The 17,008-nt window shown below is 42.1% G+C and overlaps 1 protein-coding gene across 7 annotated transcripts in view; it reads right to left on the bottom strand.

The window, feature by feature from the left end:
* Nucleotides 1–17,008, bottom strand: part of LOC126100705 (RILP-like protein homolog) — a 187,071-nt gene that overhangs the window by 17,003 nt on the left and 153,060 nt on the right. The window lies entirely within an intron of this gene.

The raw sequence follows: 17,008 nt of genomic DNA, 5'->3' as shown, positions 1-17,008 counted from the left end.
ACAGGTAAATCTACAATAGAAGGCCAATACATGTATTTCAGAAATCTATTCTAGACACACTCAGAGATACAAGGGTCTAAATAAATTTGCAGTATACCAACATACATACATGAAACTAAATTACAATATGTTACTAAGTAAGAATGTGCATAACTGTAATACAGGGGAATGTCACAATTAGGTTTACAAATGGGGAACACTAAATGATTAAGATCTTAAATGTCTGCTGAATTTTTTTCAATAAGCTACCTTATCAAATAAAAAACTAGTAAAGTAAGTATATGACTACAAAGAACAGTAATTCAGGCTTAAATTAAAATGTTCCTAGATATTTTTGTTTATAAAATATCTGGAAGACTTAAAATGTCTGGAAGATCAATATGAGAGCAACATCTTACATAATAAACTGCAATGGAAGAAAGCTTTTTAAAATCTAAACAATTTCAAGTCAGTGCAGACTCTGCTGCGGCGTGAAAATTTATTCTAGAATTCTGCATTTTGTACCCTATTTACTTTGCAAATATGAGCATTACTCTTGTTGTTTCTCTGTTCAGTTGTTGATGGTCTGAATATGCTCAATGAATGATGTGTGACAATGTACTGCTCATTAATAAATGTTTTGGCATGAAGAATGAAAAAGGCAGTAGGGATATGATTATATACTTTGGATTTATAAAATAGTTTATATACATATTATTATGGAAAACAAATATGTATTGGATATTAAATATTAATTAGCAAGGTGAACTGGTTACCTAGCAATAGCAGGAATTTACTTTGGCATGTCACACTGTAATTCAAAGAAGTGTGTGTGAGTGTGAGAGTGTTTTTTGATCTCTGCAAGAAGCTATGACAAATTTTACTGATAATGTCTGCAATACTATTAACAATACAAAGAACCTCCTACCTGTTGTCACACAGAACTAGACTTCCACAGTGAAGAAATTCACAGGAAAACTATTACGTGAATACAATTTGATTTGAAAAACAACAAGTATGGATCAGTCATCGTATGGAGATGAGGGATAGAAAAATTCGAACTCCCATGTAGAAATTGACAGGAAAAAAAATTGAGTACATAGTAACAAGAAAAGCCAAACTTTAGGCATTAATTAAGAAGCACCAACCTCTGTTTATTTGAATAATAAAATTCTGGCAGAAAATAATTCTCCCTCCTACTGCCACTGTAACATCTTGGCCTAAATCCTATACAAATGGTTGGGAAACTTGCAAAGAGTAAGATCTGTAGTTTTAATATGCCAAAAATATCACACTCTAACCTATCAAATTTCCTCATCCTTCAAATATCTGTCAGCACATATTCAAACAAAGAGTCAGCATTATCACACATGGAAGCAGTAGATGAGAAATCGAGACACACTTATGTGGAGAACAGTTACATTGGCCTCTAAGGCAGTTTTAATAGCAACAAAGCATCATGGACAGAAAAGGAGAAAAGGGGAGAAATACTTTAAAGTTTCTGTTTCTGTTCTTGTTCTAAATGGGCACGTCATTCAATCAGGCACAAAGATGCGTAGCAGTGGCATGGCCCCACTTTTACTACTCGAGTTTATAATATTACTAACTCCTGCCCCTGCTTATTGGTTGTAAGCACAACAGTACTACCACCCCAACCAGGTAACCAGTTTGCTTTGTCAGGTAATATTTATAAAAGGCAATATATATTATGTACAACTGAACAAATGCAATCAAATTATTTTGCACTATCAATTATATTTTCAATTAATAATCTGTACAATTTAATCAATTTAATCTAGTCTCTCAATGAGGTGCCAAAAATGGAAAACCCCTGCACACCTGATTTCGGGGTACATGCGCAGGAAACAGTGGCGTTTTGTAGCACATGTATTTCGGGACTGTTTTCTCAACTTATCACCAATACCGTGGACTTGCAGATCTGTGTCATGGGTGTTCCCTATGTGCCTATGCTATTAGTGCCAGTTTTGTATAATGCCATGTTGTGTGGCACCATATACTGCAATTATCCTTAATTTATTGGCACGAGTGTAGATAAGGACTGTGTGGAGTATAATCTCTATGGGGTGGGGCCTAGCAGATACAGTGCATGGCAGCAATAGCTGTCACTTGAAGGCAGCTATTACCCAGCTTTGATCCCGTAATGAACTGATGCAGCTATGCTGGGGAGAGCCAGTGTTGATAAGTGGCCCATAGAACTGGGGGCATGGCAGGCTAAGAGTAGTCTGTTTTGTTACATGAAACCATCTGTTATGTGCCTATGATAACCCAATCTGGATGTGGAATTTTGCTTGGCTGCTGACTGGAGTGTTTAAATTAGTTTACGAAGACTTTGGCTTCAATTATTTGTAGTAAGATGAACCAAAAATGGAGTGGCGCTTCTGCTTGCCTTTGACAACTGTATGTGAACTGCACTGAAGACTAAATGTTGTGAATCTGCTCTCTGTTGTCCATCTTGTAATGAACTTTTTAGTGGTATATCTTGTGGGGTACTAAATTGGTGACAGTCAAAGAAAGAAGTCTGTGGGTTTGCATCAAGGCAGGATGGATTCCTGATGCTGTGAAAACAACATTGGCAGTGATGACAAGCATTCCAGCAACAGCAGCAGTAGAAATAACAGAAACTTAAGGAACTGAAGCTGCAACTTCACAGGGAGTTCAATATCTATTACACACTCACCTATTCCATCTTTCTCTAGTTTCGATGAGGCAAACAACATTAGGAAAGTTTACCTACTCCACTGTTTAGAGCTATTGTGCCAGACAAGCAATTAAGAAAATCTGATTAGTCAATGTGCAGTACTGTTGTCTTCTAGCAGTGAGTTTTGCAGAGTGGTGTCAAAACTAAAAGTCGCTCACAAATCTTAGCAACTTGTCATTTTCTCATATACGGAATTTTCTGTCTGAACATTAGGGGCACCTGACTCCTGTAGTAGCCGTTCACCTTCAATTCAGTGCCATAATAAATGTGGTCATCCTCATTCATCCTGGTTGGTGGACTTTCCTGACAGTGCAACTTCATATGTCAAGTCTATAATGGATAATATGCTGAATTTCAAATATGAGACATAATGGTGTAACTGTCATCAGAACATGAAGTAGGTTCTGATTTGGATAATGCCTTAGTGCTGAGTCTTATGAATGTTCTAAAAATTGCTCAGTTATTTCAGATAATGTTGGTTGTACAAAGACTGTTTGAAGACTTCAAAGCAGCTAGTATACAGAAATGATGTTTTTCATCACTTAACGAATGAAGACTACTGAGCACATAGTACACTGTTAATACTGTTCAGCAGACACTTCTTCAATTAACAATTGTTCCTCTCGGCTAGTTATTAATTACAATGGGCATTAATGCTAACGAAGTGGCAAAATTAGACGACACACACACACAGACACACACACACACACACACACACACACAGAGACACACACACACACACACACACACACACACACACAGAGACACACACACACACACACACACACACACACACACACACACACACACACACACACACACACACACAGAGAGAGAGAGAGAGAGAGAGAGAGAGAGAGAGACACACACACACACACACACACACACACACACACACACACACACACACAGACACAGACACAGACACAGACACACACACGAGACTGCAGTCTCAGACAACTGAGGCACACTGTGAGCAGCAACACCAGTGCATGATGGGAGTGGAGACTGTGTGGGCATAAGGAGGAGGCTGGGGCAGGGAGGGGGAAGGACAGAAGGTTGGGGTGGCAGACAGTGACATGCTGTTCGGGAGCGTGCAGGGACGAGGTGGAAAGAGGGTAGGGGAGTTATGTGCAGTCGGGAGGTTACAGAGATGGCAGCAGAGAGGGGCGGTGGGGGGGGGGGGGATAGCAGAAAAGGAGAAAAGTAAAAAGACTGAGTGTGATGGAAGAATGAGGGCTGTGTAGTGCTGGAATGGGAACAGAGAAGTGGCTACATAGTAGAGGACAATGACTAATGAAGGTTGAGGCCAGGAGAGTTATGGGAACATAGGATATATTGCAGGAAAGTTGCCGCATAAGTAATTCAGAAAAGCAGCTGTTGGTGGGAAGGATCCATATGGCACAGGCTGTGAAGTGGTCATTGAAATAAAGGATGTCACGTTTGGCAGCATGTTCAGCAATAGTGTGGTCCACTTGGTTCTTTATCATAGTTTGTTGGTGGCCATTCATGTGGACAGACAGCTTGTTGGTAGTCATGCCCACATAGAATGCAGCACAGTGGTTGCAGCTTAGCTTGCAGGTCACATGACCTGTTTCACTGGTAGCCCTGCCTTTGATGGGGTAGGTGATGTTTGTGACCGGACTGGAGTAGGTGGTCGTGGGAGGATGTATAGGACAGATCTTTCATTTAGGTCTATCACAGGGGTATGAGCCATGAGGTAAGGGGTTGGGAGCAGGGACAGGGTAGGGATGGACGAGTATATTGTGTAGGTTCGGTGGACAGCGAAATACCACTGTGGGACGGGTGGGAAGGATAGTGGGCAGGACTTTCCTCATTTCACAGCCCCATGGGAGGTAGTCAAAACCCTGGCAGAAAATGTAATTCAGTTGCACCACTCCTGGGTGGTACAGAATTACGAGGGTAATGCTCATCTGTGGCTGGACAGTGGGACTTTGTGAGGTGGTGGGAGACTAGAAACCACCTCTTAATCATGGGCTGCACCTTGACCTGAAATTTTATAATTATAAATCCTGAGAATTGTAACTCTAAAAGATTCTCTGATAATGGAGATAAGGAGATAAAACAAACAAGTAAATTAAGTAGAGTAAATCGTGTATTATCGATCATGGGGTAGGTTCCTCTGAACAGAGTGAGATACTGCCAAATTCTTTGGGTTTAAAGACCTTAACTAATACTACCCTGGTAAGTAAAATTAACATTTAAAACAATAGGGTATCTAACCCTATTTTACAGGTTCATAAAAAGGGCCATATATGAATTTTAACATTTCACCTTTCAAATTTATATTTTAACCCAAAGAATATAAATAACTGTTTTAACCAATAATATTCACTTGTATCAATTGTATAACCGTGGCTGCTGGCATGAATTATGCCAATACTAAATCAATTGCTAAGTCCAAGATCACTAGACAATTAAATCAAATTACGGCAAAAAGAACATTTAGTTTAACAAAACTTGCATATAATACAAAGAAAAAGTAAATAAACAAGCAAGAATAAAACTTTTAGGAAAAAATAATAATAAAGTGCTAAAAAATTAAATATCACAAGAGAAAGGAAGAAATACAAATATTTAAAGAAAATAAAAGCAAAACAAGATTTCTTTTTGTACAAGGTTGGGAGGATAATTACAGTTTGTAAAGGCTTCGGTGACACCCTCGATATATTTTGAGGAGGACTGTTGTCACTGCAGATGTGACAACCACGAGTAACTAGGCCGTATGGAAGGGACTTCTTGGTATGGAACGGGTGGCAGCTGTCTAAGTGGAGGAATTGCTGGTGGTTAGTAGGTTTGATATGGACAGAGAAACTGATGTAGCAATCTTTGAGGTGGAGGTCAACACCTAGGAAGGTGGCTTGTTGGGTTGAGTAGGACCAGGCAAAGCAAATGGCGGATAAGTTGTTGAGTTTCTGGATGAATGTGGATAGAATGTCCTCAACCTCGATCCAAACCGCAAAGATGTCATTAATCAATCTGAAACATCTGAGGGGTTTACGGTTCTGGGTGTTTAGAAAGAATTCCTCTATATGGCCCATGAATGGACTGGCATAGGATGGTGCCATGCGCGTGCCCATAGCCATACCCCAGATCTGTCTGTAGGTAATGCCTTCAAAGGAGCAGTAATTGTGGATGAGGATGTAGTAGTTTGTACTGGCGACTAGGAAGGAGGTTGTTGGTTTGGAATCCATTGGGAATTGGAAAAGGTAGTGTTCAATAGTGGTAAGGCCACAAGCATTAGGCATGTTCGTGTGAAGAGGGGTGGCATCAATAGTGATGAGCAGGGCACCGTGTGGTAACGGGACAGGAACTGTGGAGAGTTGGTGGAGGAAATGGTTAGTATCTTTTATATAGGAGGGAAGGTTCTGGGTTATAGGTTGAAGGTGTTGGTCTACAAGAGCAGAGGTTCTCTCAGTGGGGGCACGGTAACCAGCTACTATGGAGTGTCCTAGGTGGTTGGGTTTATGGACTTTAGGAAGCTTGTCGACAGTAGGAGTGCGGGGAGTGGTAGGTATAAACAGAGACATGGACTCCATTGAGAAGTTCTGGGATGGGCCGAAGGATTTCAGGAGCGACTGGAGATCCTGTTTGATTTCTGGAATGTGCTCACTGTGGCAAGATTTGTAGGTGGATGTATCTGACAGCTGGCAGAGTCCCTCTGCCAGATAATCCTTGTGGTTCAAAACAACAGTACTGGACCCTTTATCCACAGGTAGGATTATAAGGTTGGAATCAGTTTGTAGATGGTGGACTGTGTTTCTTTCCGTGGATGTAAGGTTCGAGATTAAGAAATTCTGGAAGATAACAGGGGGGTGACTAGGAGTGGGGGCAGTGGGGCTCAATCACGGTTGGATGGAGGAGTGTTCAACATTGGTCTTTGGTTGAGTCTGACTGGTAGGGTTGGTGGCAAAAAAGCATTCCCACTGTAGGAACCGGGAGAAGGAGTGTAGGTCTTTAACAAGTCCTGTGTGATTGAATTTGGAAATGGGGCAAAAGTTGAGACCTTTGAGGCTAAGGCTTCTGATGAAAAGGTTCAGGACTGTATTTCAGGTCTGTTTATGTTCTGGATTCTGTGTGGTGGTGGAAGGGAGTTTTGGAGGGTGGGGTAAATGTAGTAGGTCTGCGAGGCAGAGTTTGTCAGCTACAAGGGGACGTGGGGACATTTTGAGGTTGTTGTTGAAGTGATGGACAGTGGTACTCTAAGGCAGCAGTAGGAAGGGAGCAGGGTGGAGAGCTTTTTGAGTTGGCATTGTGCATGTTGCTCTAGTTCGTGGAGGGCAAGAGTTTGAAAGTGTGTTATGGGTTCCAGGAATTTGGGATTGCATAGCAGGAGAATTTTTCAGATTGAGAGAAGGTACTACAAGGAGGTTTGGGCTTGGTTGATATGGTGTTGTAGGACTATGCTGGTGAGGGCTAAGGATTGCTGGAATCTGAACAGGTGGAAGTCACTGTGAAAGGAGGGGTGGGAGCCAGAGATGGGTAATTTGATGGTAAGGCCAATAGGGGGGGGGGGGGGGGATTCCATGAGCCAAGCAACAACGCAGAACAGTATGTGGGACTGGGTTCTGGCTATGGATAAGGAAAGACAGTATCTCCACTATATGGTGAGTGGCAACTTTCCTTTTCAGAATAAAGTAAAGTTCTGGGTGGACATGGCAGCAGCAGAGTCTCTTAATATAAAAACATGGGCATCTGGGCTCTCTAATGATTATTTTCACAAAGATGCGAGTAGTGACATACATCAAACAAATAATACCACTATGAGGTCAAATTAAGATGAGAGCTAACACAAAAATATATGCACAGAAGTAGCATTTTTACATCTAGCTTTGTCCGAAGCTTCTAACACATTTTTGAAATCTATGCAATGTTCTCTGGATCTGATTGCGGAGTCACATTTTTATGCTTAATCACTACTCAGTTTAAAAATCAACATAAATATAAATCTTTTCTCATACCCTACTGTTACACAAACTGGAAATGGTGTGTTGAGATTTCGAACAATTTTCTGTGACTGAACTAAGTTGTGTTGAAAAAACTTCAACTTAAATTTCTTTAACCCTTTGACTGCTGGGGACATATTAAGTCGTCATGCCTCGCTGTTCCCTTGGTGCGCCTGACGTGTCTAAGCGCAGCCCTTGGGTCCTCCCTGGAGTGCTAAGGATGTGTTTATGCATACTGCGCCACAGGCCTTTCCCATGCTATGGACAAGTTTAGGCGCACTGAGTCAAAGCTACCTGAGCGCTACAGACGTGTAAACACGCAGAGCTGTCCTTCCGTCCTGCTCTTCCAGTAGCTATTCAGTGGTCTGACTGTATAGTTCGAGAGTGCGAATGTATGTTCGTTGATGTGTTCCCTCTTTGTAGAATTCAACTTTGATTCCTGTGTTTTTGTCAGTTTTCTTGTTTTCTACATGAGATATGTGACTAAGAGCGACAGTGAGTGTGAATTATCTGACATTGCTGGCAGTGATAAGTCTTCAACAGAATCTCTAAGCTGTAGTCCTCAGCTCTTTACATCAGAGGGGAGAGCAAGAATCACAGCTAGCAGTTCCTCTGAATCCGAGGAATCGGAAAGTGACAGTGAAATGGTTTGGCAAAGAACCCACTTAAGTGATACATTTGACTGGAAAGAAACCTATTTCTAGCCGTTAAACCATTACTTCGATGACTCGAGCTCAGGACACAAATTTCAATTAGATACTGACCCAAGCATTCTTTCATTTTTGTGATATTTACGTCTCAAGAACTGTTGCAATTTATTGCAGTTGAAACAAATCATTTTTACATTTACACCAGAGAAAATACTACAGAATCTGAATCCTCAACTGTCAAAGTGGAAAGATACTGGATTTGAGGAAATGTATTGTTTTGTCACTATCTGCCTTCTAATGGCGCAAATTCAGAAGTTAAAATTAAGTGATTATTGGCCCAGAGACACATTTTTGAACACACCAGTTTCCAGCATTGTCTACTTCTGAGTGTGTTACACATCCGTGATAATTGAGTATGGGAGGCAACAATCTATTTAAAATTAGGACAATTGTTGAGAAAGCTTTTAAGACATTTCTTAATTCATTTTGCCCACATCACAAGCTTTGTATAGATGAAAGTCTCTTTCTGTTCAAAGTAGATTTGGAATAAAGACATTTGTACCATGCAACTGTCAGAGTGGGTGTATTTTGGATTTTATTGTATATACAGGCGCAACAACAGAAATTGGGTTCCACAATTTGGGAAAAGTGGCAACGTAGTGATACAACTCTTAAGTGACCATATTTGGAACAGAGTAATATTCTATATGTTGATAATTAGTACTCCAACCTGGACCTGTTCCTTTGGCTTCACAATCATGAAACAGCCACATGTGGCGCTGTTCATAAGAATGGGCGCAACATACCAAAACTGCAAAAGAAATTAAAATGAGGAGAAACTGGGCTTAAGTCAACTGACAAAGTCCTTGCTATCAAGTGGTGCGACAAGAGAGGTGTGCATGTTGATGACAAGTCACACAACACAAAAGGTTGAAACAGAAGACTGGAAGACTGACAGAAATACTGGCAAAAAAATACAGAAATGGCAATGTATTGTAGATTACAATTCGAGTATGGGTGCAGTTGATCGTTGTGACATGTTACTGAGCTCAGTGGAATCAGTGCATAAGACTGTGAAAGGGTACAAGAGATATTGTTTTCACATTCTGGATTTGTGCACTGTAAATGCTCATGCTCTCCACCAGTCAGTAACAGGATGAAAAATGGAACTCGCAGAGTTTCACCTTTCTCTTACAAGGGATTCTCATAAGGGTGACTGTAGAAAAATATGCTACACAATAGAAAAAAAAGCTGGTAGGGGAAGGCGCTACGATGATGAGAATCCTCTGCGATTCACAGAGAGAGATTTTCCGCCTGTTATCTTGAGTGAACATTTGCAGAGAAGTAGGCTAATGAGCAGTTGCCTGGTCTGCATGAGACGAAGTGTGCCAGGAAACTAGATACCAATGCAAAACTTGCAATGTTCCATCATGTGTTGTACCCTGCTTTGAGACTTATCATACAAAGAAGCATTACTAATCACTGGAAACTAAATCTGAGAAAATTTATTGACACTTCTGAATGAATTGCTATATATAAAATAAGGAAGGGAAATAGATGTGACAGGTGTAAAATTACTAAATGAAGCCTGACTACTTCATATGTAGCAGTTTATTGGCAAATGAACAAACTTTTGTGGTTGAGATGGCGCAATATTTATATCGTGGCAAATGTAATTACGCCAAGTACATTGCGCCAGTATAACAAAACCCAATTATTAATTTACATAAGATACATTTCTATTATTAACATGTAACATGGACAGTTATATTCTTTTCTCCTGAGTAGTACAAATATAAGAGTAGTACAAATATAAATCACATTCAGTCTACTTGTACACGACCTTTTCCCCATAACAGATTTAAATGCCTTTAACCAATGTGAAACAACATGCCAAAGTTAATACTCTGTTCTCAGTGTAATTTTTCTTGTTAATTTGCCTCTGTTAGCCGATATTGGAAATTAAATTCATTGTTCCGGGAAGCGTGGAGGTGCTTAAAATTTGTTGTTTGAATGAGATTGATTTTGAAGCATTACTAGAAAACCGTATTTGTAAAAGTAGTACTGAATATACCCTGCTTACATCTTTTCATAAAAATCGACATTTTTAAACTAATTTGTAGATTATTGGAAAATAGGGGAATAAATTTTTTTATTCCTTATCATTGGGCTGTTAATCTATTGCACACTAAATTTCATTTTCATCATGCAGTCACTATACTAGATATGCAAATCCGAAGTTTTCACTGTTTTCGGGCCAGATTTTCGTGCCCAATTTTCATTCCAGTTATACAGCTTGGTATGTTTTACAGACCATAGTTTTTTTTACCAAAATCAGAACGAAAATACCACATTTTTGACATTTTTACAAAATCTTCAAATTTGCATGTAATTCATTCAGTACTGGATAGTGCTGTGGTAATGAAACTTTATATGTAAGAACCTTGTGTTATAAGGTTAATCCATGCCAAGTTTCACGTTCATCATAGCATTAGTTCAGGAGATGCAAGAAGCCATACTTTGAAATTTTTTCAGGTGTCTATTTTTTTTGGCCAATTTACCAACAATTTTCTGGCTCAATATGGCTACTAAAATTCTTTTCATTATTATTTTTAAGAGAATGCATAAAGTTGTACAAGATGGCCAAATTTGATTTCTTTACAAAAACTATTACTTGAGATATTACAAGTCAAAGTCGCCAAAAATTCACACTGGCTCTGTGCGAGTCGCAATCAACCAAGAAGTATTCAGTACAGGGCAGGTTGGGCAGCACGAGCTGATCCGGCCGTGGTGGCGGCTCTGAGGGACAGGCATGCAGCGCAGGTAGCCTGATTACGCCGCAGTCTGTGGTGCCTCAGCGCGCCAAGCAGATTGGTGCGTCTCAAGCAGCAGGAGGGTTAAAAGCTTTAACACAGCTTCAATTTTGCAGAATTAATCCAGTTCCATTTGTCATGCAAAAGACAAAACCTGGATTGCTTACACGGAATGGAAGTCACTACCTCCACTGCAGGTAGTCAATGGGCATTACCAAGGTTCACAAATGTACTGGACCTATACATGGATGTGTCCACTTTTAAGACTGCCATTAACTACCAAATAATGTCTATCTATACCTTACTCCATTGCCAGGAGAGTTATTGGCAAAACTAGCTGTGAGTCAATACTTCTCCAAAATAGATTTTGCTGATGCATAACTGCAACTGACACTTAAAATGGAAACCCAGCAGATCCTAATAGTAAATATGCCTTATGGCATGTATTAATACAATAAACTGCCATTGCAAATCTTGTTTGCTGGCTGTATTACAAAGGTATTTGCATCAAGTCATCCACAGGGAATCTCTCTGTGTAAATTACCTGGTTGACCGCGCTGTACAAGGGTACTTATAAGAGCAATAAGTTAAAATATCCATGCACTCAGAGACTCCAATATAATATGTTAGAAGATATTAGGAGGAGGGTAGTAACTAACATCAGTCAAGAATGCACAGGCAATAAATAATCTTCCACCTCAAAAAACCTTGAAAGAACTACAATTATTTCAGATAAAATTAACATACTACAGAAAATTCAAACCGAATGTGGAACAGGTAGACCATTTACTCAACCAGCTTCACAAAAAATCTATATTTTCATTTGTCTATTGTCTGTCACAGGGCTCCCAGGGAGTTAAAAAGTACTCAGTGCTTCCTGTGCAGTCCTAAAGCATTAACTGCGCACTGACGCGGTGCCGTGATACATCATCAAGAAGGCGCTGATCCGTGCAACAATGGAAAGAGCGGGCAGCGCCACACTTCCAGGAAGACAAAAGTTCAGTGGCTCCTTGTCAAGGCTTCAAGGCTGACTTATCCAGCTGCCCATTTCTCAGTTTGGTCGTCGACTTTGTGAGCACCAGTACTGAGTAATAGGAAGATGACACCTAGCCTGTGTTCTGCGAGTAGTAATGGAATGTAAAAATAGTTGCATGTAGGACTCGCAGGAAGCCCCTCAAGCCACCTCATAATGAGAAGTTACTTTATGTTTCTTTTCTTTTTAGAAATAAAGTGTTTTATTAATCTGCAAGTGTTATGTACAGACATTTCTGGATTCCTGCCACTGGCCATTGCAATTTCTGTCCTTATTTGTTTGTGTCAATGCTGACTCCCACAGTAACCGAAACACAACACTTCTTGCCTATTAATCTTAACAGCCAATAAACCCCTTAAGGCACATATACACTAAGCCAACGAGGGCCAATATAAGGCAGTCAACTGTTTTGTTGGCTGAGATTTGTGTAATATGTAGGGGCAGAAAATCTGAGCCAACAAAGCATTTGGCCTTTATTGTGGTTCTGTCTCCTGGTGGTAACATCAGTGTTGGCAGTTCATTGGCATTGATACTCCTCTCCTAGTGTGGACACACTATCAAATGTTTGTTGATTCAGTAGTGATTTGTTTAATCTCTAGAGCAGATTTGTATTTAAGTTTTTCAGAACAGCTAAAAGTCTTGACATATTTCACTGATAAGTTTCCCAGTTTCATTTAACAAGAACAATATCAGGGACTCTGGAATTTACACTTTAAAATACAGTAATTGTCTGTTCAAACAAAGAGCAAAACCAGTCAATAAAACACACTGAGTGCAACTTTTGGCTGTTCTGAAAAACTTAATTTCAACAATTAGTGTTTCCCCTGCAGGCAATGCCCGCTCTTGCTATGGATGTGTATTTACTGTGTTTAAAATACTGGGTAAAGAGTGGAATACAGAGAGAGCATTTAAGTCAATGAAGTTTTATCTGATGTGAAAAGAAAGTGGTGTCTTTATCAACATCTTTCCACCATGAACGACGATGAGAGTAAAAATGAAACTGGAAGTGACTAACTTTCTGCTGTAGGTACAGTTCTCCTTAAAGTGGTGTTGTCTTTGGAAATTTTAGCGTCTACACGATTCAATAAAAATTTTGTGCTCTGTAGCTTTAATTACGGAAAAAAATATGAAATAGCCCATATTCTGATTCAGTTTGAAGTAGGTATTAACTTTGTACCACCACACTCCTCCCTACTTTCTAAAAGAGAGGTCGTCATCCAGTGCCATTTCATCATCATCATCATCATCATCATCATGATGATGATGCAGGAAAATAAATGATACACATGTGACTACTGCAAAATTCTGTTGTTCTCTCCTAATATTGGCTGGTGAAACTTATTAAAATGCTACTTGGTAACAACAACAAAACAGCTGCAATGTTGGAAATATATCAGAGCCAATTGCGATTCCATATTGACAAATCCCTTGGTCCCAAACCCTTTGTTTTTGTTTTGTTTTTTTGTTTTTTTTTTTTTTTTTTTTTTTTTGTTTTAGGGCGCAAAACTTCTATGGTCATTAGCGCCCAGCCCGTGACTTAAGACAGTAAAAAACCGAAATTGAAAACCAGCAGCAATGTGAACAAAGTCATAAAATTGGAGAAACTAAAAATAGAAGGAATGCTTAAAAATCCACTACAGAAAGGGGGTGGTTGTCCCCAAAAAAAAAGCTTCAAATGACTGACGTCAGTTCACTGTCACTAATAAACTGGAGAACGCGGTCGGCTGAGCGCGTGTCATCTGCTAAAATCGACGATAGATCAGGCAATAGCTGTAGACGGGAGCGTAACGGATTAAAATAGGGGCATTCAATTAAAAGGTGTCGTACCGTCCACAGCTGAGAGCAGTGGGGACAGAGTGGGGGAGGATCGCCGCTTAAAAGATGTCGATGGCTAAAAAGACAGTGCCCTATCCGGAGTCTAGCTAAAATTACCTCCTCCCGACGACGCGTTCGGGAGGAAGAGGTCCAAGCGCAAGGAAGGGTTTTCACTTCCTGCAATTTATTACGGGGAAGTGCCGACCATGCCATAAATGAGCAACTTTGTGACATAAACTGCTCCGTAGATCGGTGAATAGAAGCGACTGAATAGCTGGCCGAGGAAGAGAGACTGCAGCCTTGGCCGCTATATCGGCCGCCTCATTCCCACAGATACCAGCGTGTGCTGGGAGCCAGAGGAACGCCACCGAGACGCCCCCCAGATGGAGCAAGCGCAGACAGTCCTGAATCCGGTGGACCAGAGGGTGCACAGGGTAAAGAGCTTGGAGACTGAGGAGAGAGCTGAGAGAATCAGAGCAGATAACGTACTGTATCCGCTGATGGCGGCGGATGTAGTGGACAGCCTGGAGAACAGCGTAAAGCTCCGCAGTATAAACCGAACACTGGTCGGGAAGCCGAAAGCGATTTGGGGTGTTGCCAACAATATAGGCACTCCCTACACCTAACGATGTTTTCGAGCCGTCGGTGTAAATAAATGTGGCGTCCGTCATTTGTGCACATACAGCAGCAAATGCCCGACGATAAACAAGTGTAGGGGTACCATCCTTGGGAAATTGACAAAGGTCACGGAGCAGGCAGATCCGGGGACGGAGCCAAGGTGGTGCTGTACCCCAAGTTGCCAAGAAGGTTTAAGGAAAGCGGAAGGAAAGAGAATGGAGCAGTTGACGGAAGCGGACTCCCGGGGGTAGCAGGGAGGAGGAGCGGTCTGCATACCCTACATCAAAGGAGGCGTCGAAAAAAAGGTCATGGGCTGGATTAGCAGGCATGGAAGACAGATGGCTAGCATAACGACTCAGGAGGACTGCTCGCCGATTGGACAGCGGAGGTTCAGCAGTCTCAGCATAAAGGCTTTCCACAGGGCTGGTGTAAAAAGCTCCAGACACTAAACGTAATCCACGGTGGTGGATAGAGTCGAGACGCCGAAGAATAGACGGCCGAGCAGAGGAGTAGACTATGCTTCCATAATCCAATTTCGAGCGCACTAAGGCGCGATAGAGGCGGAGAAGGACCACTTGGTCCGCTCCCCAGGAGGTACCATTCAGGACACGGAGGGTGTTAAGCGATCGCAGACAGCGAGCCGAAAGATAGGAAACGTGGGAGGACCAGCACAGTTTTCTGTCAAACATAAGACCCAAGAATTTAGCGACGTCTGAAAACGGAAGGTTGACAGGACCTAGATGTAAGGAGGGCGGAAGAAACTCCTTACGTTGCCAAAAATTGACACAAACGGTCTTACTGGGTGAGAAACGGAAGCCGGTTTCAATGCTCCACGAGTGGAGGCGATTGAGACATCCTTGAAGACGCCGTTCAAGAAGGCTGGTCAGTTGAGAGCTGTAGTGGATCGCAAAATCGTCCACAAAGAGGGAGCCTGAGACATCAGGAAGCAGACAATCCATAATTGGATTGATGGCGATGGCAAACAGTACAACACTCAGCACGGATCCCTGGGGTACCCCGTTTTCTTGGGAGAAAGTACGGGAGAGAGTAGTGTTCACCCGCACCCTAAAAGTGCGCTCTGCCATAAATTCGCGAAGAAAAAGGGGCAGCCGGCCTCGAAAGCCACAAGAGAACAGTGTGCGGAGGATGCCTGTCCTCCAACAGGTATCGTATGCTCTCTCCAGATCAAAAAATATTGCTACCGTTTGGCGTTTCCGGAGAAAATTGTTCATGATATAAGTGGAGAGAGCAACAAGATGGTCAACTGCAGAACGATGCTTCCGAAATCCGCATTGGGCTGGTGTTAGAAGACTGCGGGATTCCAGCCACCAAGCTAAACGGTAATTCACCATACGCTCCAAAACCTTACAGACACTACTCGTGAGAGAAATGGGGCGATAGCTAGAGGGGAGATGTTTGTCCTTTCCAGGTTTCGGAACGGGAACGACAACAGCTTCCCGCCACCGTCGGGGAAAGGTACTGTCGGTCCAAATTCGATTATAAATGCGAAGGAGGTAACGCAGACTATGGGTTGATAAATGCAGCAACATTTGGACATGGGTACCATCCGGTCCTGGGGCGGAGGAGCGAGAAGAAGAGAGGGCATGTTGGAATTCCCGCATGGAGAAAACAGTATTGTAGCTTTCGTGATTTTGAGAGGAGAAAGCAAGATGTCGCTCTTCCGCTGCACGTTTCTTCGGGAGAAACGCTGGCGGGTAATTTGAAGAGCCCGAAATCTCAGCAAAGTGCTGACCCAATGAGTTAGAAATTGCGACGGGGTCCACTAAGGTATCATGCGCGACAGTGAGCCCAGAGACCGGGGAGAAACTAGGCGCGCCTGAGAACCGTCGAAGCCGACTCCAAACTTCCGAGGAGGGAGTGAAGGTGTTAAATGAGCTAATAAAGAATTTCCAGCTTGCCTTCTTGCTATCGCGGATGACGCGACGGCATCGCGCACGGAGCTGCTTATAGCGGATACAGTTGGCCAAAGTAGGATGGTGACGGAAAATGCGAAGAGCACGTCGCCGCTCACGTATTGCGTCACGGCATGCCTCGTTCCACCAAGGAACTGGGGGGCGCCGGGGCAATTCGGAGGTGCGTGGTATTGAACGTTCCGCAGCTGTAAGAATAACGTCGGTAATATGTGTGACCTCATCGTCAACGCTGGGAAAGCGACGGTCATCGAATGTCGCTAGAGACGAAAAAAGTGTCCAATCGGCTTGGGCAAACTTCCAGCATCGCGGGCGCATATATGGCTGTTGAGGCTGCAGTCTAAGGACACATGGAAAGTGGTCACTCGAGTGTGTATCATCAGGGTGAACCATTCGAAGCGCCGAGCCAGCGGAACAGTACCGACCGCAAGGTCCAAATGAGATAAATATGTCGTGGAGGCAGACAAAAATGTGGGGACCCCA

The sequence above is a fragment of the Schistocerca cancellata genome, chromosome 9 (genome assembly GCF_023864275.1).
Source record: "Schistocerca cancellata isolate TAMUIC-IGC-003103 chromosome 9, iqSchCanc2.1, whole genome shotgun sequence".
Taxonomy (NCBI): Eukaryota; Metazoa; Arthropoda; class Insecta; order Orthoptera; family Acrididae; genus Schistocerca; species Schistocerca cancellata.
Note: the sequence above shows the minus strand (reverse complement) of the source record. Positions and strands in the feature narration are given on the sequence as shown.